The sequence below is a fragment of the Pleurodeles waltl genome, chromosome 1_1, assembly GCF_031143425.1.
Source record: "Pleurodeles waltl isolate 20211129_DDA chromosome 1_1, aPleWal1.hap1.20221129, whole genome shotgun sequence".
Classification (NCBI taxonomy): domain Eukaryota; kingdom Metazoa; phylum Chordata; class Amphibia; order Caudata; family Salamandridae; genus Pleurodeles; species Pleurodeles waltl.
The window spans coordinates 172,106,304-172,131,322 of NC_090436.1; positions in this window are offsets into that span (position 1 = coordinate 172,106,304).

Consider the following 25,019-nt stretch of genomic DNA (forward strand, 5'->3'; position numbering starts at 1 on the left):
CTCCCCCAGACTTAACTTAAATCCTATTAGTATCCTAGTAGTGAATTGTTTCACATGATGTGGGCCAACTGTGCTGGCTCACGCTCACATAGGTCCCTTTTTAGTAGAAGGGATAACAGAAGAGAGGCCAGAAGCAGAACAAAGTCCTCTTCCAACTCGGAGTTCAGATGATATGGCCTGTGAGATTTTACATAAAGGATGCTGCTGGTGGGGGGTGACGCTCCTCCGCCATTACGGAGGAGCCGCCGCTGACTCGCGCACTGTACAAGACCACGGTATTTGCAAGATACAGAGACTGCGGCAATCACTGCTGTATGCCAGGCAGTTATTCATTGGCTTTTTGCCTAGCTGAGGTCAGGTGTAGTGACACGTTTTTGCCCAAAGATCGCTGCCAAATTTGGGAAAACCGTAGTTCACAGAAACAAGAACCATAGGTTTGCAGAAAACATTGCTCATTATGCCTGACAACCTGAACACATCTGGCATCTTCTAAGGTGCCTGCATTGATGTGGAGAAGACTAGACAGGACTAGCCTTTACCAGCTTCACAAGCTGGCGATAACTTTTTGAATTGCTAAAATTATCTCTGCAATTCTGTTCTATACAATCCTATGGATCCCTGCTCAGACTGATCATGTCTATCCTGTATATTTTGTCTGCCCTGCCTGCTGGAGAGCGAAAAGCCCATAACTCCTGAGAAGAGTCATCCATTGAATTGAATGACCTTGCATATGTTATCCTCTATACGTATTTCTTGTTTAAGCTATTGATCCTTTTCACATCCAGTGCGCGAACACTCTCCTCAAATCATGCCCTGAGCTTGGACTATTCTGCTAAAGAATGAGGAAGCAAATAAACTATTAGGGAGCCACAATACCTATAAGCACGTTCAGCCGTTCTCTCCCCAGGAGTTATCCTTCGTACTGACAAGATTAGAATATATAGATTCCTACTAATCTGACTGTAAAATAAGTGGGGGTGAAATCCTTAAAGAGTTATGGGTATGTGAATTAATACTACAGAAATACTAATTTACCTATTCATAAATCCTTTCGAATTAGCCCATACATTTCCAAATCCCTAGTGTGCGAAGAGGGAACAGTCCTCTATTTGTACTAATTTGATATGAATATGAAATGAATATTCTCATTGTAGACGTTTTGAGGGCAATTCAAAAAGATATTTATGAGTATGTGAAGTAGGACTTCTGTGCATCCTGTGCATGTACTGTTAAATGCCTTTGTAAATTGGCCCCATGGTTAGTAGTTTTAGCAAATGGTCCTTCAATTGTTCTTTACCTTATTTGTATGGCATTACCATGGCGTTCTTGGCGTAAGGCGAATCACACAGGCAAGGGAGGGCCTAGATGAAGTAAGCAGCAGTTGGTAATTTTGATCCACCCAGTGAAGGCTGTCTGGAATATTTCTTGTAACTAACATTATGAATGACCTTTGTGTAGATGGTGTAGCCCTGGGGTGTTAAAGTGAAATGACATATCGGTACCTGTTCAGGGCTCTGTTTTGTCGACAACATCCATTCTTTATAAAAGCAGAAGACTCACGGTCTGCTTATTGCGAGAGTCCAGTAAACAGGGTCCACCTAGTATAGGAAATAGGCCCATGCACCAAAATAAAAGAAACCCCCTAGTTAATTAGAAAACTAAGACAGCGGTCCAACTTGTAAAGACACGCTGTATAAGTGTTTTTCAAGGTATGGAAGACTACATGGACTTGAGGGTTCTGCAGGCAATGTTTGCTTTAATAGTGGGTAAATCCTCAGCAACCCCCCATCACCAGACCACTAACCAGGCCCACAAACAGCCAAATTCAGGTCCACATACTGCCCTGTAATAGCCGACCATCAGGCACTGCCTGATTGTAATATGGGCCATTCCGGCTCTGTGAATAATCTTCTGAAGGATGTTGAAAGGTGGCTAATGCTCATATGCCTGATGAATACAGTCTAGGAATGAAAGCTGAGTTCTAGCCAATGTATATTAGTGTTCAGATTAATGGACAGTCTGCCAAGAAGTCAATAGCACCCACTGTATGGAGACATTACTAAACAATACTCTCCCGAGTGGTCAAATAAAGCCCTCATTTAATGTATTAAAGGACTCAAAGGTGATGGGGCCAAAGACATTGGTACCAATTATGAGTTTGGCGGATGGAAAAGTCTGTCTGCCAAACTCCCGATAGGGTGGCTGCCACTCGTAATAAGGCCCTATATCTGGGGAGAAAGCAGCAGACTCTAGGCTTTTGCTTTTGAGTGTTTTCTACATGTGCTTTTGATGTTTATGGTGTATGAACAGTCATGCAGTTCTGATTTTATTACAGATGTGAGTTTCTATGGCTGTTTCCTGAATCCATAGCTTAGGTCCGAGAACATACCTCGGGAATTAATGTATGTGTTGGCCTTACTTCTGCTCAACCTGAATTTCTGCCATGTTGTGCTGTCAGACATACAACAGAGACTGCCTTCCACACGTAGGGTAACTATAACTACTTTTTTATTTTTTTATTGAGCAGGACGAAGACAAACATACATTAGATAAAAAGCACAAAAATGTATTCATCATCATCAATATATCTTAGCAGCAATATCGACCCTAAGGCATTAATAAGCATTACCTAGTTGGAAAAAACATAGCCCTGTTCGAATTTTAAGGAACACAGCAGCAAAAATTAAAGTGCTGGAAAGATCAACAACAAAGTGCCTCATGCAACCCGATATTGGCCCACTTCAACTCATACAGGTCCTAATCCATATATGCAGCAGCAGATAACTAAAGTGCATAATACATAGCAGGCTAATACAATGTGCAAAAAAGCATTTTCCCTCAGTACTACCTATAAATGAACATAGCAATAAAAATGTTACAGTACAGGGAAAAAGAAAGAATCAAGTAACAGGGTATCTCATGCACCTTTGATCCAGACCCTATTTTGTTTGAATAGCTGAAGATTTTTAAAGTGCATGCATGCATAGCTGCTAAATACCTTTAAACTGGACAATTTTCCTCGATTACAACCTACATCGCAGGATCAGTATATATTTCTACATATCACTGAGCTCATACTAGATCATAATAGCGTAGGAAATCCGGATGAGTGTCTCTAACATATAAAAACATTATTTCTGAAAATCATTATTAGAGCAAACTAGATTCACAATCATTAGATCTTCCCTAGCTACAATTTCTTCAAAATAATCTGCGTTTTAGCAAAAAACAACCCAAATTGCGTTGAACCTCCGAAGGACCCCAAACCTCTTGGCATAGGCTTCTTTAAAGGTTAGAGTCCTAATCATTTTGTTGTAACAATGAGAAAATCAAGGAACAACATATGTTTTCCAATTTTGGAGGATCAATGAACGAGCCACCGCCACTTCTATTAAAATAAAATATTGTTGCAATTTATGTAGATGGTACACTTGGTGAGATGAACCAAAAAGCACCAACATTAACAATGGAGAAATTCTTGGTCAGAGAAATTGACTAACTGCATGGAACACCTTCTCCCAGAATTGTTGGAACATGAGACATTCATAAAAAATGTGAACTCAACCCACCCCCATCGGTTGACTTGCATCTAAAACAATGATCTGAATACCAAGAAAACATCTTATGCAACTTTTTGGGTGTGTAATATGCTGACCATCTGGATCGAAATGTCATTCTCTTAAAATTGGTGGCTGTTAGTGATCTATACCCTACCTCAGAAAGGCACTGCCACTCTTTAATAGTAAACCTGCAATTGGTTGAGTGATAGACTTTAAGCAGAAGATTGGGAAGTATAGCCTCATTAGTCCATTGATGTAACAGTCGGTACCAATTACCTACTCCACCCAGCATTGTTTCATATATCTGAGAAACCGTGGAACGAGTCTCCTCCTTCATTGCTACATAATTATTTTTTATGAAGCTAGTTATCTGGGGAGAACTAAACCATAAGATCATATTCTGATCTCCAAATTGTTGCGTTAATAATTCTCATGTAATCAGATTGGAGCTGTTATAAAAGTCCCCTAGTTTTACAAAGCCTAGAGCCTGCCATATTTGGGCCACTTTTTTGGATACTGTGACCCCCCCAAACTTCAGCATCCTGCCACAGAATATAACCATGACATTGAGGGATCTCCCAAGATTTGAAAAAAAGTCTGCAAATGAGAGGCAAAGGCCTCCAGGGTCTTATACATCATGTTCTTGGGGAATTTGGCAGTTTATAGAAAGACAGGCAGACATACTTGACTTTCCATCGTCATATGATCTAATACAAAATTAGCAGGAACTGTACTACCTGCTGACACCTGGTCCCAGAAGTTGGCCTGATAATATGTTCTAAAATGTGGGAAGGCTAGGCCTTTAAGAATTGTGTAGAGCTGCAAAATTGACATTTTGATCCAAGGTTGTTTCTTTGCCCATACAAAACATCTTATAATAGCGTCAAGTTCTTTGAAATAGATGCTCTGAACTTTTAAGGAAAGATTCAGAAATAGAAATAAAAACAAAGGACGGATTCACACTTTATTCAATGCCACTCTGCCGACCAGAGAGAGAGAAACAATAATGCTCATCTTTCCAATAACTCTCTTGTTTTAGCTAGGATTGCACTATAATTTAAACAAAATAGTTGTGTAAAATAATTTGTTAAAAAAATCCCTAAATACCTAATGGGTTGCTGCGACACCCTCCACAAAACCAGTGGAAGCTCGGAACGGGGCTTCATGCGCACCACTTTTCATCCCCTCTTGTTCTAGAAGTGGTCATCAGCGTCGCCTGCCCTGTGGTAAAGCTGCAGGGCCAGGACATTGTTGGACAAGATGCACTTATCAGTGCTATTCTATGAATGGACTACAATTCCCAGGTTTCTAGAGGCAGCGGCCATCTTGGGGTGTGGCAGGCCTATAAAGCCCAGCCATACCCAAGCACGTTGCTCACTATTTTGAAGACTTCAATGCAGTCAGATCTCGTGGGGGTTCCTCTGAAGAAGAGCAGATTTCCTACATGGCAGATTGGCAGCAAATCGGAGTATCCTTGTTTCCATGGTGAATTCAGATATGAGTAGGTCATACTCGTAGCGGTAAGGTCTTGATGAGCCCATTCTTGAAGGTAGTTCTTACTCCCAAAAGTAAAGCGCTCCTTAGCACAACAAGCAAATCGCTTTCGGTCTAAAGAGTAAAGCGCTCCTGGCACGACAATAAAAGCGCTTCAGGCCAAACGAGTAAAGCGGCCTTCGGGCGACGATCAAATTGATTCGGACCACATGAGCAAAGCACCCCTTAGTACAACGAGCAATGCGCTTCAGGCCACACGAGTAAAGCGCCCTTGGCACGATAATCAAAGTGCTTCAATCCACACAAGTAAAACACCCTAGACAAGGCAATCAAAGGTGCTTCAGGCCACACGAGTAAAGCGCTCTTGGCACGACAATCAAAAGCGTTTCAGGCCACACGAGTAAAGCGACCTTGGCACGACGATCAAATCGCTTCATGCCACATGAGTAAAGCGCCCCCTTAGTACAACAAGCAAAGTGCTTCAGGTCACAAGAGTAAAGCGCCCTTGGCACGACAGTCAAAGCGTTTCAGGCCACATGAGTAAAGCGGTCTTCGCTCGAGGATCGAAACGCTTCAGGCCACATGAGTAAAGCGTCCCTTAGCACAACAAGCATAGTGCTTCAGACAAAACAAGTAAAAGTGCTATCTGGCATAATGAACAAAGCGCTTCATGTATGATGATCAAAGCTTCTGCCCAACGAACAAAGCGCTTCAAGTTCAATGAGTAAAACTTTCAGGCCTTAGTAGTAAATGTGACAATGTTTTAGGAGATAAGCAAATTATAGTTTTCATTGTTTTTTGGAAGCATAATATGTGAGATACATATTTAAGTTGTTGGGAATTTCTAGGCTGAGATCAAAGGTTTATGTTATGAATGCATAGTTGTTACATGATTGATATTCAGAGTATGACCATAGTCCAAAGCTCTTGCCATCTCTAGGTTCAGAGGTTGCAGTTTGTTCTTGTTCCATGATTCAAAGAAGGGCTACGCCCAATTCACAAAGGGTCTCAATCTGATATCACGGAGACGCCTTTATTCAAGAGTCTATTGGTGAGTTTATACTGTTATGAATGAGTATATGCATATTTGTTCTAACCGTTTCTTTTCAGATCTCTCTCCCTGCAATTACCTACACAAATTCCCTTCCCCCCGCCTGGCTTCATCATAACTCTGTGCTCTGATAGCTTTCTGAGTTGGTGACACCGGGAGGTGGGCCTTTTGTTCAGCAGCGTGCAGACCCCGAGGAAAGGGCACTGTGACAGTTAGAGATATCAGCCCTCAAATATAACATCAGGTCATCAGAGAATAACTTAATTTTTGCCATACCATCAACGGGTGGTAAAATGTCTTTATTATTTAGAACCCTGGAGGTTAAGGGTTCAATAAAAAAGGAAAAAAGAAGCAGTGAAAGAGAGCAACCATGACGGGTGCCACTGATGATTCTTACTACCCCCGCCTCCTGGGTATTAATGATAATCTTAGCATCAGCCCCCAGATAAAGCTGCTTAATCATACCTATAATTGATGTTGGGGAAACCAAATCTACCCAAGGTAAAGAAAAGGGCTGACCAATTAACAAGAACAAACGCCATTCCTGCATCCATCGTAAGGATAGCCACTTTTTCTTTATTCACTGAGAAGTAGTCAATGGCTTGTAGCAGCTGGTAAGTGTTTGCTTCCATTGATCTTCTGGGCAGAAAGCCATTTTGAGCTGAATGCATCAATATTTGTGTGCATGGAGCAAACCTATCTGCCCAGTTCTTCATGAATAATTTATACTACACATTCACTACCCTTATGGGGCAATGTGAATTGGGATTTATGGGATCTTTGCCTTTCTTAACAAAGCTACTCATAACTGATTTTTTTATGTTTTGGGGTATTTTAGCTCCCTCTTTTATACTATTAAAAAGAATTTGAAGAAACAGAAGAAGTTCATCTAGAAAACATTTGTACACTTCTGTAGGAATCCCATTGCTTCCACACACCTTAGCATTGTCCCTACCCTTTAAGGCTGCAATAATCTTGCAGGATTCTATTTTGCTGTTTAAAATCCTTTTTGGAATGTCTGAGATTTGTGGAAGCTGCAGCCCACTAAATTACTGATCTAAATCATGCTCCATAATCCACTCTACTTCCTCATAAATTGACCTATAATGATTAAAAAAAGACCCCAGCTGTTGCCGCATTTTCAGTCTCCAATATGCCTGAAATGGGATTTCTGATTTTGTTAACCAGTTGATTATTTCTCTGAGTTTTGTTGACCAAGCCAGAAGTTTTCCCACCTGTTAGTTTGCCTCATAGAGCTACTGCTGATATGCTCTGCCACCCACAATTTCTTCTAAAAGAAAGACATTTCTTAATTCTTGCTCTGCCCTCGATAACTGATCCGGGAGAGTCTGATGCTGTATTAAAGGTATGGAACTTCCCATCGATCCCCATAAGTGGTTACAAGCATCCTTTAATGCTGCCTGAAGTTCCTGAATCCTAACTGCCCTATCCGGGCTTAGCTTGGCTTTATAGGAAATAACCTGACCCCTAAATGTAGCCGTAAATACTTCAGTGACAGCAAAAAGAGAAGCAGAATTATTATTTTTTTGTGAAAAATCTGAGAATGAATTGTTTTGAATCCTTGACCCAAGTTTGATCTGTGAGCAGAGCCCTGTCAAATTGCCATCATAGTCTTGCCCTCTATTTTGCTTCTAAAAGTATGGTTAAGTAGACTATCAAGTGGCAGGAAGAGGGATTGGCTCTTATTTCAAAAGCACCCCTTCTTAACGATTGTCCCACAAGAAAGAAATCTAGACGAGAAGCAAACTGAAATCTTGAGGAAAAATTAGTATATTGGGAAAATTTGGAATAGGCCACCCACCAGAGGTCCTTCAATGCAAATTTTGTATAAAACAAAAATCCCCCCTGTTACCAATGATCCCTCTGTCTGTAATGCCAAGTTATAAATTTGTTCTAGGGCCTCAGTATCACCCGATATGGGACTATAATCATTTTAAAAAGCAATACTTCTCCTAGCACACTTGCTTTGACCCAGATCCACCTGTCCTTAGAATCCCTTGACACTGACTTAATCTCCCAGTCAGTAGAGCTAGAAAACAATATAGCCACCCCATGCATTGCCACATCTGCTGAGGCGTAAAATGCCAGTGTGTATTTCCCAGGAACATGCAATATGGGTGTATTGCTTTTGAAATGTGTTCACCTCAGAGTTGAACAAGGAAAGCCATTTCAATAAAGCCCGGCCTTCTGCCAATTTGACAACCCATTCACATTACATGTAATAATTTTGATTTGCTGATCCATTTGTAATTTATATAGTCCACCCTGCACCTCTGAAGCTGGGTCTACTCGACCCTTATGCGCACACTTTTCTTTTTAAGATCAAGCATCTACCCGCCTGTAGCTTGGTCCTCAAAAATAAAAATAAAAAAAACAATGCCCTCCTTTTAGCTGCAACCTACCTCCTCCTACACTCTACCTCTCCCTCTCTGTCCTTGGTTGAGGGATTTACCGCCCACCAAGGAAACCCAGCCCTCAAAAGGTGCCATCTCTTTGCACCTCGCAATCCCTTGTGTGACCCCCAACCTCATGCTCCCCCTATAATATGCAAATATATTCAGACTGGCAAGTGGAATTCAAAATCAAATTCATTACATATTTGACATTGTTGACTTTTTTAACATTTTTGCAAAGAGGGCCTGCGCCTCCCACTGCCATGATCATATGAAATTGGCCATCAACAAGGACCCTAAGCTGTAATTACTGGACTAAGGATGCTTGACCCTTTATCAATTTAAATTCCTGAATCATCACTTGAAAGTTTTTAGGTCTTTGAGCTGCTGCATTTGACAAATCTGAAAAGCTGGCTATTGTCTGGCGACAAAAAATATATTTTTTTGATTGCTGCTGTCACTATTCATTTTTTTAACATAGAGTCTGCAAAATTAAGTGTAGATGTGCGAAGCTATTTCATATGTAAGGCTGATGACCAGGGATCCTATGTGGCCTCATTATCATCAAATTGACTGGTGCATCTGTTGGTAGAGTATGTTCATAAATCAAGCTGGCGTCAACCGCACATTCCCTCAATACGACGGCCGCGTTCCCATGACGACATGAGAACGCTATCAGACGCGTCGGACCCGGACTTCCGGGTTCGGCATAGAAAAGAGACGACGGACTCCCAAAAAGGGGTGGAGTGTCGGGGGTCCGAGAGAGAGCGGACGGAAGAGAAGACGCCGAACACGGAGTGTAAGACGCCCGGCCCAGGAGGAGCACCGAACGCCGGAACCAAGGATTTCCCGCTTGACGGGAGAACGGAGAGACGCGAAGAGAAGTCCCCAAAGAATCAAGAAATCAACGCCAGCCAGCCCGGTCCTTTATAGGATTCCATAACCCGTACTTAGATAAAGGGAAGCAAGGAAAGGAAACCGGGCACGAAGGAAGGGCTGGGGGTGGGAACAGGGAAAAGGCACGGGGTTTGCACCGAGAGCACTGTTGGTCACGGCAGAGAAAAGAGAGTGACAATAACTACCCAGAGCACGTGTGACACAAACCCCCTTCACAATTGGACACTTCCCTTCTACCCTTGTCCTCCAACCCAGAGTACCCTTTTCCCTCCTTGCATGCCACTAACAATAGAACGTAAGATAAACCCCACATCCGACTTACCTTTGTCCTACCATATCTTTTCCTTTCCGGTATCCTTGGGAGACAAGACGAGCTGACATCCATCTAACCTTAAAGAACCGGAGAAGAAGAGACGGTTAATATCGGACAAGGAAGACTCAAATAGATCTACAATTACCGGAGTCCATTCTCTTTCTTTTGTCGTCCTTAGACCTGCACCAGAACTCACATAAATAAACATCACTTACCCTATCTCCGTCTCTGAGTCCTCTGTACCATCAGTAGCCTACCACAGTGGTGTCAGAAGTGGGATTTGGCAGACTTACAAGGCTACTGAGAGGTACACAAAATGGGGGAGAAACCGACGATAGAGGACATGATTAAACAGCTGGCGGAGGGCCAACGACACCTCCAATTAATCTGGGAGGCACAGCAAAGAGAGGCGAAAGAAGATAGAGAGGCCCTTCAAACGGCTTTAAAAAGCCAGGCCACAATCATGGCGAACAACCAGCTGGTACATGAGACTGCTCTGCAAAAACTAACGGACACCATAGCAACCAGCAAGGTCCATCCCAATGTCCCGAGCTCTGTTTTACAAACATTTCAGGAAGGAGAAGATCCCGACTCCTTCTTTACAAACTTCGAGCTGGTAGCCTCGTCAGCACAGTGGCCTGAAGAGCGGTGGGGACAATATATTGCGCCACTTCTAACGGGAATCCTACAGACCGTCTATCAGGCCGCTAATCCCGGAGGCACCACACCATATAAGGATATCAAGCGTAGTATCCTAGAAAGGGTCGGTCACGAAGCAGAATACTACAGAATGAAGTTCAGAAAAGTGAAATGGGGACAGAGTGAAGATCCCCGTACTTTCTACTTCAGGGTAAAGGATTTGGGATTAAAATGGCTGGGACCTCTGGGAACAAACAGAGAAGACGTAATCAAAACGATTATTTTAGAACAATACCTAGACTCTCTCCCAAACAGCACCCGGAATTGGATAAGGCAACATCCCAAGGTCGACACAGAAATGGCCATAGACTTGGCTTGTGCCTATCACCGATCTGCTGATGTTAAACCGCTAACCCCTAGACCCACCCTGAGACCACCTATGGGCCCAGTTAAATATACACCCCGGCATACCCTGGAAGAAGCAGGGTCACATAAGCAGGGAGAGGGTAGTCACATGCAACAACCACAATGCTTTAGCTGTGGGGAATGGGGCCATATCGCGAGAACATGTCCCAGGAAACATGACGGGGTTGAACCCATGGAAATCGGGATTACCCGGCGTAGAGTATTATGTACAGGTGGGGGAAATTATAAGTTCAGACAGATCATAAAAATAAACGGACATCCCACCGAAGCCTTAGTAGACTCGGGCTGTAGCCAGTCAGTGATACGGAAAGACCTAGTGAAACCAATAGACCGAGCACCGAGCCAGTGGGTCACTATTTGTTGTATTCATGGGGACAAGGGACAGTATCCGCTAGGGTTAGTCCAGATAGAATGGGATGAACATCTCGATTTTCTCCCAGTAGGGATTATGGACAGGCTGATAGAAGACTGCATCATCGGAACGGAACATATTCGGTTCTCTCAGTTGTTAGATAAGACCAAAATACCCCGACAATTCTCGGACTGGTGGACAGAAGCACCTTTCTCCAATAGTATTATTGAGAGCCCTCCCGTTCGCATAAAACTAACACGAAGGGAGAAAAGACAAGAAAAATTAAAATATCAAGAGTCGAAGTCTGAAGCAGACTCTAGCAAACTGGTAGCAGAGATTGGGGACTCAACCATTTCCTTCAGGGATAGCCAACAACAGGACCCTACACTCAGCCACGCCTGGAAAGTAGCCAAAACAGAATCCACAACCGAGGTGGGTCCCTACTTTCTAATACAGAAAAACCTTCTGTATAGAGTCACCAAATCCCCAACTGGAGAGAAGAGACAATTGGTGGTACCAGAATCATATCGAAATCAGGTCCTGTTCTTAGCTCATAACCAGCCAGGGGGTGGTCATTTCGGTCGGGAAAAGACGGAAGAGTACCTCTTACGGAGGTTCTATTGGCCAGGGGTCTATGCACACCTGAGGCGATATTGTTTGCAGTGCCCTAGAAGTCAACTAACGGAACCAGGAGTTCCTAGGAAAGCTCAGTTACAACCCCTACCCATTATAGATGTTCCATTTAGCCGTGTAGGTATGGACCTGGTCGGTCCCCTCATTCCCTCCTCCCGAGGTCACACAAATATCCTAGTACTCGTCGATTACGCCACAAGGTATCCAGAAGCTATTCCTTTATCTAGCATGACTACGAAAACAGTGGCTCAGGCCATGATAACTGTCTTTTCCAGAACGGGTTTTCCCCAAGAAATTCTCACCAATCAAGGCACTCCTTTCATGTCAGGCCTTATGAAACAGATATGTAAACTATTAGGGATCACACAAATAAAAACTTCTGTATATCACCCCCAAACAGACGGTTTGGTGGAACGCTATAACCGAACCATCAAAACCCTGTTGCGAAAAGTAGTGGATGACTCCGGAAGAGATTGGGACCAGAAACTACCTCTGGTCCTTTATGCCATCCGGACTCATGAACAATCCTCCACGGGACATAGTCCTTTCGAATTGGTATTTGGGAGACAACCACGTAGTCTCCTGGCCTTGGCTGCAGAAACATGGGAAGAGGAAGCGTAGGAAGGGAAACCCCTACTGGAATATGTCCACAAATTGAAATCGCAGTTGCAGTCCATATGGGAAGACATACGAATAAATCTAGAGAAAGCACAGTCCAACCAAAAAACTTATTATGATCAAGGAACCAAATTACGATCCTTCCACCCCAATGATCAGGTACTTATAATGCGGCCAACCTCTGAAAATAAACTGTTAGCCAAATGGCAGGGTATAAAGTAATAAAAGCCGTTTCCCCCGTCACCTACCTCATTGAATTAAATCTCCACCCAAGGAAAACTCAAATATACCATGTCAATCTGCTAAAGAAATGGGAACAAGCGGAAGATAACAGTAGCACCACCGCCAACGGGTTCCTTATTACACCATCCACGACACTAGGATTAGAACTATACCCCACTATGAGTAAAGAAGGGGAAGTATTTCCAAACGTAAATAAATCACTTGCAGACAATGAAAAATCACAACTATCCACCCTCTTACAAAATCACTCACCTTTCTTTTCTGAGATCCCAGGTAGAACCACATTAATCCACCACCAAATCAAAACCCCAGAGGGACAGATTGTACGCCTCCGTCCTTATCGAATTCCAAAAGCCCGAAAACACATTATAGAGGAAGAAATAAAAAAAATGCTGACCCTTAAGGTAATCGAACCCTCGGTGAGCCCATGGTGCTCCCCAGTGGTTCTCGTTCCGAAACCCGATGGGTCTGTTCGGTTTTGCATCGACTTTCGCAAATTAAATGACATATCGCTTTTTGATACCTATCCAATCCCTCGGGTAGATGATGTATTAGAAAAGCTAGGAAGAGCTAAATATCTGTCCACCCTTGACCTCACGAAGGGGTACTGGCAAATTCCCCTCACACCAGAAGACAAAGAAAAGACAGCTTTTGCGACCCAATCAGGTCTGTATCACTTTACTGTCCTGCCCTTTGGTCTCCACGGGGCCCCAGCTACTTTCCAGTGACTCATGGACCGGTTATTGCAACCGTTCCATGACTTCACAGCTGCTTACCTGGATGACATTGTGATCTATAGTAATACTTGGTCGGATCATTTATACCATCTTGACGAGGTATTCAGTGCCTTGACGAAAGCAGGACTCACAGCTAATCCAAAAAAATGCGCCATAGGAAACACCCAAATATCATACCTCGGTTATTTGATTGGAAACGTAACTCTAAAACCCCGGAAAAGTAAAATTGAGGCCATTTCACAAGTACCAATGCCAAAGACCAAGAAAGACCTATGATCCTTTTTGGGCTTAGGGTATTACTGCAGGTTTATACCACAGTACTCCACAATAGCTGCCCCCCTCACTGACCTCCTACAAAAACAGCACCCCTCTACTTTGGACCCGTTGTCTTACTCTCAGCTGGACAGTTTTGAATACTTAAAATGATCCCTTACCACCAAACCAGCCCTTAGGTGTCCGGATTTTTCCGCCCCTTTCCATTTATATACCGACGCCTCTAATGTTGGTTTAGGTGCGGTCCTCACACAACCTGATAGGGAGGGTCATGATCACCCAGTTGTCTTCATCAGCAGGAAACTCCTCCCTGGAGAGTGTCATTACCCCGCTATTGAAAAGGAGTGTCTCGCCATTAAGTGGGCTGTGGAGAACTTACAATATTACCTCTTGGGCAGGCCTTTCGTTCTTTACACCGACCATGCCCCTCTTACTTGGCTCGCCTCTCACAAAGACACCAATTCTAGAATCCTCCGCTGGTTTCTTGAGCTACAACCTTTTACGTTTCAGGTCCGCCACGTCCCGGGATCGCAGCAGGGGCCCACGGATTATCTGTCTCGCTTTCCTACCTCTTCGGTCCTGTACCAGTCCCGATCATGGGATGGGGAGTGTAGACGGGTCTCCTCGACCGCGTCTACTAGCTCCCGAAGCTGGCGTCAACCGCACATTCCCTCAATACGACGGCCGCGTTCCCATGACGACATGAGAACGCTATCAGACGCGTCAGACCGGACTTCCGGGTTCGCCAGAGAAAAGAGACGACGGACTCCCAAAATGGGGTGGAGTGTCGGGAGTCCGAGAGAGAGCGGACGGAGGAGAAGATGCCGGACACGGAGTGGAAGACGCCGAGCCCAGGAGGGGCACCGAACGCCGGAACCAAGGATTTCCCGCTTGACGGGAGAACGGAGAGACGCGAAGAGAAGTCCCCAAAGAATCCAGAAATCAACGCCAGCCAGCCCAGCCACGACCCTGGAGGGTCGTGGCTCAGCAAGGTACAGTCCTTTATAGGATTCCATAACCCGTACTTAGATAAAGGGAAGCAAGGAAAGGAAACCGGGCACGAAGGAAGGGCTGGGGGTGGGAACAGGGAAAAGGCACAAGAGCACTGTTGGTCACGTCAGAGAAAAGAGAGTGACAATAACTACCCAGAGCACGTGTGACACAACCCCCCCTTCACAATTGGACACTTCCCTTCTACCCTTGTCCTCCAACCCAGAGTACCCTTTTCCCTCCTTGCGTGCCACTAACAATAGAACGTAAGATAAACCCCACATCCGACTTACCTTTGTCCAAAACCCCAGAGAGCTAGTTTGGCAGTACGCGGGGTCCATGCTGAGCCCCGGGGATGCATGGGATTGGCACCTCAATACCAGATTTGGCATGGGGGGACAATTCCATGATCTTAGAGATGTTACATGGCCATATTTGGAGTTACCATTGTGAAGCTACATGTAGGTATTGACCTATATGTAGTGCACTTGTGTAATGGTGTCCTTGCACTCACAAAGTCCGGGGAAATTGCCCTGAACTATGTGAGGGCACCTTGGCTAGTGCCAGGGTGCCCTCACACTTAGTAACTTTGCACCTAACCTTCACCAAGTGCAGGTTGGACATATGGGTGACTTATAAGTTACTTAAGTGCAGTGTGAAATGGCTGTGAAATAACTTGGACGTTATTTCACTCAGGCTGCAGTGGTAGTCCTGTGTAAGAATTGTCTGAGCTCCCTATGGGTGGCAAAGAAATGCTCTAGCCCATAGGGATCTCCTGGAACCCCAATACCCTGGGTACCTATGTACCATATACTAGGCAATTATAAGGGTGTTCCAGTGTGCCAATTAGGTTTGGGGAAAATGATCACAAGCCTATAAGGACAATTTTAAAGGCATAAGAGAGCATAAGCACTGAGGTTCTGATTAGCAGAGCCTCAGTGACACAGTTAGGCACCACACAGGGAACACATTCAGGCCACAACTATGAGCACTGGGGTCCTGGATAGCAGGATCCCAGTGCGACAGGCAAAAACAAGCTGACACACAAGTAAAAAATGGGGGTAACATGCCAGGCAAGATGGTACTTTCCTACACAAATGGTGTCAATTTGACAATTCTACATCTTTCTTTCAGTGCTGATACTTACCAAATTGGAACAAACAACTTAAAACAATACAACATTAAAATATTTCAAATATCACAGTCATCAAAACGTTATGTATATATATATATATATATATATATATATATATATATATATATACTCAGATGGGTTTTTCAATAGCACAATAAATTATCTGTGAGAAGTAATTTACAAGGATCATGCTGTTCTTTTGTGTGATGTCGGTCTCTTTCCTGGAATTGAGGGGAGGAAGAGGATATATGTATATATATATATATTCATTTTTATTTTATTTTAGTTATAGCTACCAGCTGAAGGTGAGTGTTCTGCAATGGGCTGAAGGCGGGGGCTTGGCAATGAGCAGCTCTAAGGTGGCGGAGGCGCGTAGCCCACAGGGCCTGCCACTAGTGCTTTCTCATGACTCCTCCCCCTCACATGCTTCCCGGACAGTCGAGCAGACAGGCCATGCTGGAATGATTGCGGTTTTATGGCTGGTCTCCTCAGGCTCAAGCATCCAAGCTGAGCACATATGCATGTGCAAGAGTAATGTGCTTCCTGACTGGCTCGTGATGAAGCAGGACGAAGTGCAGACACCAGCTGGCTCTTTGAGGACCTGTCGAGGTGGCTTTCACTGCAGCTGCTGCCACCCCACAGACAGGCTTCTGCCCTCCTGGGGTCTGGGCAGCCCAGTCCCAGGAAGACAGAACAAAGGATTTCCTCTGAGAGAGGGTGTTACACCCTCTCCCTTTGGAAATAGGTGTTAAGGGCCTGAGAGGAGTAGCCTCTCCTGGCCTCTGGGAATGCTTTGAGGGGCACAGATGGTGCCCTCCTTGCATAAACCAGTCTACACCGGTTCAAGGATCCCCCAGCACCTGCTCTGGCGTGGAACTGGACAAAGGAAAGGGGAGTGACCATTCCCCTGTCCATCACCACCCCAGGGGTGGTGCCCAGAGCTCCTCCAGTGTGTCCCAGACCTCTGCCATCTTGAATGCAGAGGTGTGAGGGCACAGTGGAGGCCTCTGAGTGGCCAGTGCCAGCAGATGATGTCAGAGACCCCTCCTGATAGGTGCTTACCTGACTAGGTGTCCAATCCTCCTCTGAGGGCTATTTAGGGTCTCTCCTGTGCGTTTCTCTTCAGATAACGCATGCAAGAGCTCACAAGAGTTCCTCTGCATCTTCCTCTTCGACTTCTGCCAAGGATCTACCGCTGACTGCTCCAGGACGCCTGCAAAACTGCAACAAAGTAGCAAGAAGACTACCAGCAACATTGTAGTGCCTAATCCTGCTGGCTTTCTCAACTGTTTCCTGGTGGTGCATGCTCTGGGGGCTGTCTGCCTTCACCCTGCACTGGAAGCCAAGAAGAAATCTCCCGTGGGTCGACGAAATCTTCCCTCTGATACCACAGGCACCAAAATTCTGCTTCACCAGTCCTCTGGGTCCCCTCTCATCGTGACGAGCTTGGTCCCTGGAATACAGGAGCTGAATCCAAGTGACCCCGACAGTCCAGTGGTCTATCTGTCCAAATTTGGTGGAGTCCTTGCCTTCCCACACCAGACAGTTATCCTGTGTACTGTGTGAACTGCAGCTGCTAGGGCTTCTCTACACTTTTCCAAGGAATCCTTCATGCACAGCACAGCCCAGGTCCCGAGCACTCTGTCTTGCATTGCTCAACTCGCTGAGTTGACCACCGGCTTCGTGGGACCCTCCTTTGTAGTGTTGAGATGACTGCCATGCTCAGTTCTCTTGAACCCATGTTCAAGTGCTTCTGCGGATGCTGCCTGCTTCTGTGTGGGCTCTCTGTGTAGCTGAGTGCCCCCTCTGTCTCCTCATCCAAGTGGTGACCTCCTGGTCCTTCCTGGGCCCGGGCAGCACCCTTTTTCTTCAACTGCGACCTTTGCAGCTAGCAAGGCTTGTTTGTGGTCTTTCTCCAAAGAAGCAACTCTGTGTCCTCCAGCACACCGTGGGGCATCTTCTGTCCAAAGGAAAAATTCCTGGCACCTTCTGTTGTTGCAGAGTCTTCACCTTCTTCCGCCCGGACGCAGCCATTTTGCACCTTCATCCGGGGTTTAGTAGGCTCCTGCCCCCCCGGACACTTTCGTGACTCTTGGACTTGGTCCCCTTCCTTTATAGGTCCTCAGGTCCAGGAATCCGTCTTCAGTGCTTTGCCGTCGGTTGTTGTCTTTGCAGAATCTCCTATCACGACTTTAATGTGTTTCTGGGGAAGTAGGGTAACTTTACTCCTACTTTTCAGGGTCTTGGGGTGGGGTATATTGGACACCCTTAGTGTTTTCTTACACTCCCAGCGACCCTCTACACACTACACTAGGCCTGGGGTGCCTAAGTGGTTCGCATTCCACTTTCTTAGTATATGGTTTGTGTTGCCCCTAGGCCTATTGCATCCTACAGTGTTTGCACTACTTTTCTAACTGCTTACTTACCTGATTTTGGTTAGTGTATATATTTTGTGTATTTTACTTACCTCCTAAGGGAGTATATCCTCTGAGATATTTTTGGCACAATGTCACTAAAATAAAGTACCTTTATTTTTAGTAACTCTGCTCTAAGTATTGTGATTCTCATGATATAGTGCTATATAAGTGGTATAGTAGGAGCTTTGCATGTCTCCTAGTTCAGTCTAAGCTGCTCTGCTATAGCTACCTCTATCAGCCTAAGCTGCTAGAACACTACTAATCTACTAATACGGGATAACTGGACCTGGCACAAGGTGGAAGTACCATCAGGTACCCAGTATAAGCCAGGCCAGCCTCCTACAATTTGGTTTTCCAAAAAAAAATACATAAATCTCACACCTATATAGAATTTTGCATATAAGTTCTTGAATGGGTTAAACTGTCAACAGTGTATTGGCACTGTCCCAGGCAGATTTTAATCTCTCATTCTTTCAGTAAACTGCACACAGTTTCTTGTATGTGCAGTTTTAATAGTCAGTATTTAAGTTGAGGAGAAGCAGAGCTTGGTCTGAACTGTCCATTTTATTTGATTGATAATGCATTTTTGTTTTATGATGCGCAAGGGTAAAGTCATTTCAATCTAAATTTCCTTGTCAGCTTAGTCATTGCTTAAGTAAATAACATAGCTTCCTGCATGTGTTGCTGAAACATTCTTTAATTACATTGAAGTTAAGAATAGCTGGCTCTTGCCTGTCCTTTTTGTCATTCAATTGATAATATATTTGTATTTTACTAAGTGCATCTCTAAAGGAACAGTAATTTGGAAAGTAAATGATGAATAATATTTTGGGATTTGTTTAAAAAATTAATGTTTTGTGCATAATTTGGATGCACATATTTTTTATTTAATCAGATTTATTAAAAGATTGCAGCATGTACAAGAAATACAATTACAAAATTCATATTCATTAAACCATTAAGAATAATTATACAAAGAGAAGTTAATTGAAAGCTGATGTATAAGATTTTGAATTTGAAAGTGATAGGAAGGAAGAGAAGGAGAAAGGAAGAAAGAGGAGGGAAAGAAAATCATAAACTAATCAGCAGAGAATTAGAATAATAAGTGAATGAAATTATATAGAAGAACAGTTCATGAGAATAAAATACGGTATGTAAGACAGAAATAGAGAAATAATAGTAGGAATAGAGCAGATTATAAAAACATCTTTACTGTGGTTTATAATTTTCTGAAAACATAAAATTAGTTATTTGCAATGCAATTTTATCTAATAACTTTGCTATTGGTAACCAATATATATCTTTATTTACATATGGTGAACAAGAACATGCCATCTAGTCTAGTCTGTGATAGTGACAAGCAGTATACCGCCATGCTTAAAATGACATTTTAGAAGAATATTTCCAGTTAATTGTAATCTGTTGAAAAGCTAAAGTCAACATAACATCAGACAATCTTTTTTCATGAACAGTTAAAGAGAAGGATTCATTTAGGCTACGTAGAAAGAGTAAGGGGGGGAATTTAAATGAAAAATGTTGGAGAGTTGTGACCAAATTGTTACTCAAAAGGTTGCAGTGGTGGGACATAGGAAAATAAAACACATGAGGTCTCTTTAGGGTGGTTGCAAGACCAATAAGCATCATTATCAGTATTAGACTATTTGGCGATAAATGAAGGTGGATGATGTAATCTATGAGATAAAAAGATTAAAGATTGAGTTGTGGTGGCAGTTCAGGAAATCTTATATAATCTAGACCAAATTTTATTTCAAATAGCAACTGGATAAGCACACCCCAAATCTTCCTCCCAGCTTAGTTCTGTCTTGATTTTATCTCAGCCCAGATCAGGAGTAAAAAATGGTTTATAAATAATACATGTTTTAGCTGAAGAGATCAATAATTTGAATAACGGTAGCTCCGATGGAGGGACTCCAGAAAGTAAAGGTAAGGATTAAAAGATTTCCAAGATGATATCCATAAGCATAGTACATTTATTCCAGAATGAGCGAGGACATTTAAATGCCTCCTGAAATTGAGGAAAGCAGCAAGGTTTAGACCTATCAAATAGATATCAAGCCCATATCATACCTCTTTGTCTCCAAGATTTCCAGTATATACGTTTATTTTTTATACTAATAAGAAGATTATACCATATGGGAGATTTTAGAAAGGAATCTTTAGAAGTAGTGTGGGGTTGATAATGTGGTTTCAAGAGGAAAGAAGCCCATTTGAACAGAGGAGAAGAAGAAATAGCAGTTTTGGAAGTGAAAGAAAATTTCTTCAGTAGAGAACGGCTTGAGCAAAGAGTGCTCAATATCTAGCAACAAGGGCGTGAAGGGGGAAGGCGGCTTAAGAATCCATTTAGAAGTGTGTCTAAGAGAAAAAGCTTTATGAGGGGACCAAAAGTCTGGAAAACGTGCCCCACCTTCCAGCTTGGATCTTTTAAGAAGGAATAGTGACAATACAGATTTTTTGTTATGTCAAAGAAATTTATAGAGAAGAGAATCCACTTTTTTTTTAAAATGAACAAGGAATATAGACTAGGATCTTAGGTAGAATATTTAACAACACAGGAGAAATCATCATTTTTATGGAATCAAAATGTCCCAGGAAAGAAATAAAGGGTTCCAGAAAGATAACAGTTTATCAACTTTGTTTATTTCCTCTCTCGTGTTTATGGTAACCGATTCTTTAATGGAATTAGTAAACCAAATGCCTAAGCATTTAGTCATAGAAATATTCCAATGAAAACCAGTAGATTGAAATGAATGTCTTAGACAAACTTTAGTCAGAATTGATTTTATATCCTGACACAGAGGAGAATTGAGATGATTCATGGAGTAGTGCAGGGGTTGTGACATCTTGATTAGAGAGAATGAAGAGAATGACATTTGCATAAACTGAGAATTTCAAATTTTTCATGTCATACTGAAAACCAGAAATTAGGCTATTGTTTTTTATTTTGGGGAGAAAGGGCTCAAAAGCTAAGATATGTGAGATGGGAGACATGGGGCAGCCATGTCAAACAACTCTTTGCAAAGAAAAGTAATTGGAACTGTCACCATTTAATATAACAAAGGCCATGGGAGCTTTATAAAAAAGATAAGTAGGTGAGATGATATTGGGTCCCAACTCATGCTAAGCAAGAGAGTTAAGTAAAAAATAACCAGTCAATTCAGTCAAAGCTTTTTCTGCATCAATAGAAACAGTAGCTAATGAATAAGAAAGAGACAAGGCTTTATTTAAAATATTAAAGAATAATCTAGAGTTATCAGAAGCCAAATGCCCCTTGAAAAGTTCCTTACCAATTAATTTAGGTAATATAGGTTCAAATCGTAAAGCAAGTTACTTAGAAAATATTTGATAGTCCACATTTACAAGAGAAATAGGTTGATAATCTTTACAGTGTTTAGGGTCCTGACCATCCTTATGTATGAGGGAAATGATAGCCACTTGAAACATGCCTCAAGCTGAACCGGAAGCATAAAAGAATTCAACAAGCTGCAGGATGAATAATAGTATTTTACCTTTTGTAGCAAATTGAGAATTTCTGAAAGAGATAATTCTTGTTCAAGGGGTGCAAAGTTAATATCATCTTGGAATGGATGAGGACTGTCTTGTAAATAATTATCTATAAGAGAATATTGTACAGGATATTCTGGAGTATAAAGAGTTTGATAAACTTTTGTGAGTTCTTCTAAAATATCTTGATCTTTTGACAACTGTTTCCCAGTAGAAGAATGAATAGAGTCTATTGTAGTTCATTGCTTACGGATTTTCAAATAATTAACCTTAGGTTTCCCAGCTATAATACGACCACCATAAAATCGAGCAGGACTACCAAGTAATATTGAGGAGGCACTATTCATGGTAATTTTTATTGAACTGAAGTTTTGCATGTATAAGTTTGTGAAGGGAAATATCTGTAGCCACAGAATAAAATTGACGTTATAAACTTTTAATATTAGATAGTAAGGATCTATGCTTTAAGGTTAAAATGTTATTTTGTTTTTGATACAAAGTCAATAATATAACCTTGAGCTGCAGCCTTAAAAGTGTCCCATACTAGCTGGGGAGATGAATTTGAATCCATGTTAAAGATAAAAAAAAATAATCTGCAAACTACAAGAAAGAGTAAGAGGAGGCTGGAACAACTAGAAGAGAGTTATTAAATCTCCAAATGCAAGACTCGGGTGTGCTGGAAGTAGGTCCGTAACTGTGACAACTGGGGCATGGTTACAAATAACAACAACAATAGGTTCGATAGTGGAATTTATGAGACTTTGAGATAACGATTTACTAACAAGAATGTGATCTAAACGTGTGAGAGTGCCACGTGGAGGAGAGTAAAATGAAAACTCTTGTATGGAAGGATTACATAATCTCTGTGCATTTATTAAGTGACATTGAGAAATTGTTGAATTAAATTATTTTTGAGCTTTATGGGGCACAAATCTAACTTGGGATTTGCGATCTAGAAATGGGTCTTTGGTTTGATTACAATACCTGCCAAAAATAAAAATGTCATTAGTATATTGCCAGCATGTTTTGGAAATAGTAGGCCAAAATGAATAATCTGGATGGGTAGGCCCATAAACATTAAAAACAGTTAAAGAAATGCCATTAATAAGTAACTTAACTATCATCCAACATCCCTCTGAATCTATTTCTTGGGTAACTACAGAACATTTCAGTTTTTTGTGGCATAAAATAATAACACAGTTTTTCTTATTCAATGTAGGTGAGACAAAAATTGAACCAACCCAGCTCCTTTTTAGTTTGAAGGCTTCTGTTTCTGTAAAATGAGTCTCTTGAATTAGAACTAGGTCAGGGCTGTAGGAAGCTAAATGAGCAAAATGCTCTGCCTTTTTCAAGAAACAACTTTGAATTTTATAAAACATTAAAGCATAAAGAACTGTAACGTCTACAATGACATCTACAAAAATACGAACTATCGAAAGCATTTTTAAAAGGTGTAAAGAGAGCATATGTAGGAAGAGAAAGGGACAGGAGAGAAAAGAACAGGGAGAAGAATAAGGAAAACAAGACAAAGAATACAAACAATAAAGGACAGTGCATTCCAAAGATTGATGACTGAAAATACATACTTTAATGTGGACTATAGGACAGTATGGAGTGGTGATGCACAAATGAAGAAGACACAACCAAACAGGGGCAACACACCACACCAGGATGGTACATGGGTGTAAAGGGAAATGCACATAGAAGAGATCTTGATTTCCTGTAAATAAAAATATGAATAAAAGAAACAGAAGTAAGCATTCACAACCATCTAGTGGTAATCTGTGGAAAAAAGAGTTAGATTAGGAACATTCATTCAAACAGCATGACATTTAAACATGTAGAAGGGCTAACAGTGTCCATTGAGTCTGAAGAGTGCAAGTGAATGAAGGCTTTAAGTTTGGCCGGATAATCAAATGATATAGTCTTATCCTGGTGAGTGACTTTGAAGGTGCAGGGATGAAATAAGCCATATTGAGCCCCTAAGGTACATAACACAGGGTGGAGATTAAGAAATTCCTTCCGTCTCTTGGCTGCAGCTGTGAATACATCCTGCAAGAAATAAAATCTTATCTTCACACCGGACCACATTAGTTGCTTATTAGACTTGGCAGCATTTAGGACTTTCAAAAGATCTGTGACCTCAGAAAACAGAATAATCACTCCACAAGATTTCACAGGAGCTGCTGATGAATATCATTGGGGCCCTAGTCTATGAGCACATTGGATATTTAATGTTGTGGAAGATGGCAACTCAAGGTGTTTTGGCAGGAATGAAGTAAAGAAAGTTACCAGATCCTGTCCTTCAATACCTTCAGGAAGACAATAAATGTGTAGGTTGTTACACCTAAGTATATCCTTTTCAAGAGCTGCAACTTTAGTTGTTTCACCTTGAAGGTGCTGACATGCTGTTTCACCGATGTTAGTCTGGACTCCATAGAAGGCCATTTATTATCCAGGGTTTGAATCCGTGCATTTGTTTCCTCTATGAATAGTCTCAAACCTCTAATTTCTTTCAACACAGTTTGAAAAGAGATAGAGTAAGTAGTTTTATCTGGAGATAGAGGATCATGTTTTACTCTTTTTTAGCAGCAGAGGGTCAAAGTGATTTTAATAGAGTAGCATTTGAAGTAACAGAATGTGGATTTCCAGAGTGGGACATATTTAGTGAAGAACTGGCACCTTCCATTAAAAAAACACTTGAAGGCAAGCCCGAGTAAGAGATTTTAACAGGGTGACAAGCATTAGAAAGTTGTAATTTCTTAGGTCTGCTCATAAAGGAAGTAACCACACACCCAGACAAAGAAACAAATGCTAAGACGTAAAGATATCATAATTGTTCCTTTTGGAGTTAAGGGAGTAGGAACATTGCTGATGTTGCCAAGTATGACAATTGAATGGACGATAGTATGAAAGACAATCAGATTAACACGGCAAAGATAGGCTTAAACAATATTTATGTTCTACAAAGCAACCAACAAAATGATGTGGTGCACTCACAGGAGAAGTAACAGAATGTGTAACATTTCAGTCAGCAATGTGCTGTAAAGAGGCTCCTTTAGCAGCAGAAATGACATTTAAATGGCAGCTGTAATATAATGAGCAGCATCATTTGCATATTTGAGGTAAAAAACAACTCACTTAGGGCCTCATTATGAACCTGGCAGTCACCAGACTACACTATGCTGTAGGCTGTCTTCAGTTTAGCCAGTGGGCGGAAACTCAGGTTTTCGGCCGCTGGTCTAGCGGGAAACTCTTAATGGGCCTGGCAGGGAGGTAGCCAGTATGGCAGCAACCTCCTCGTC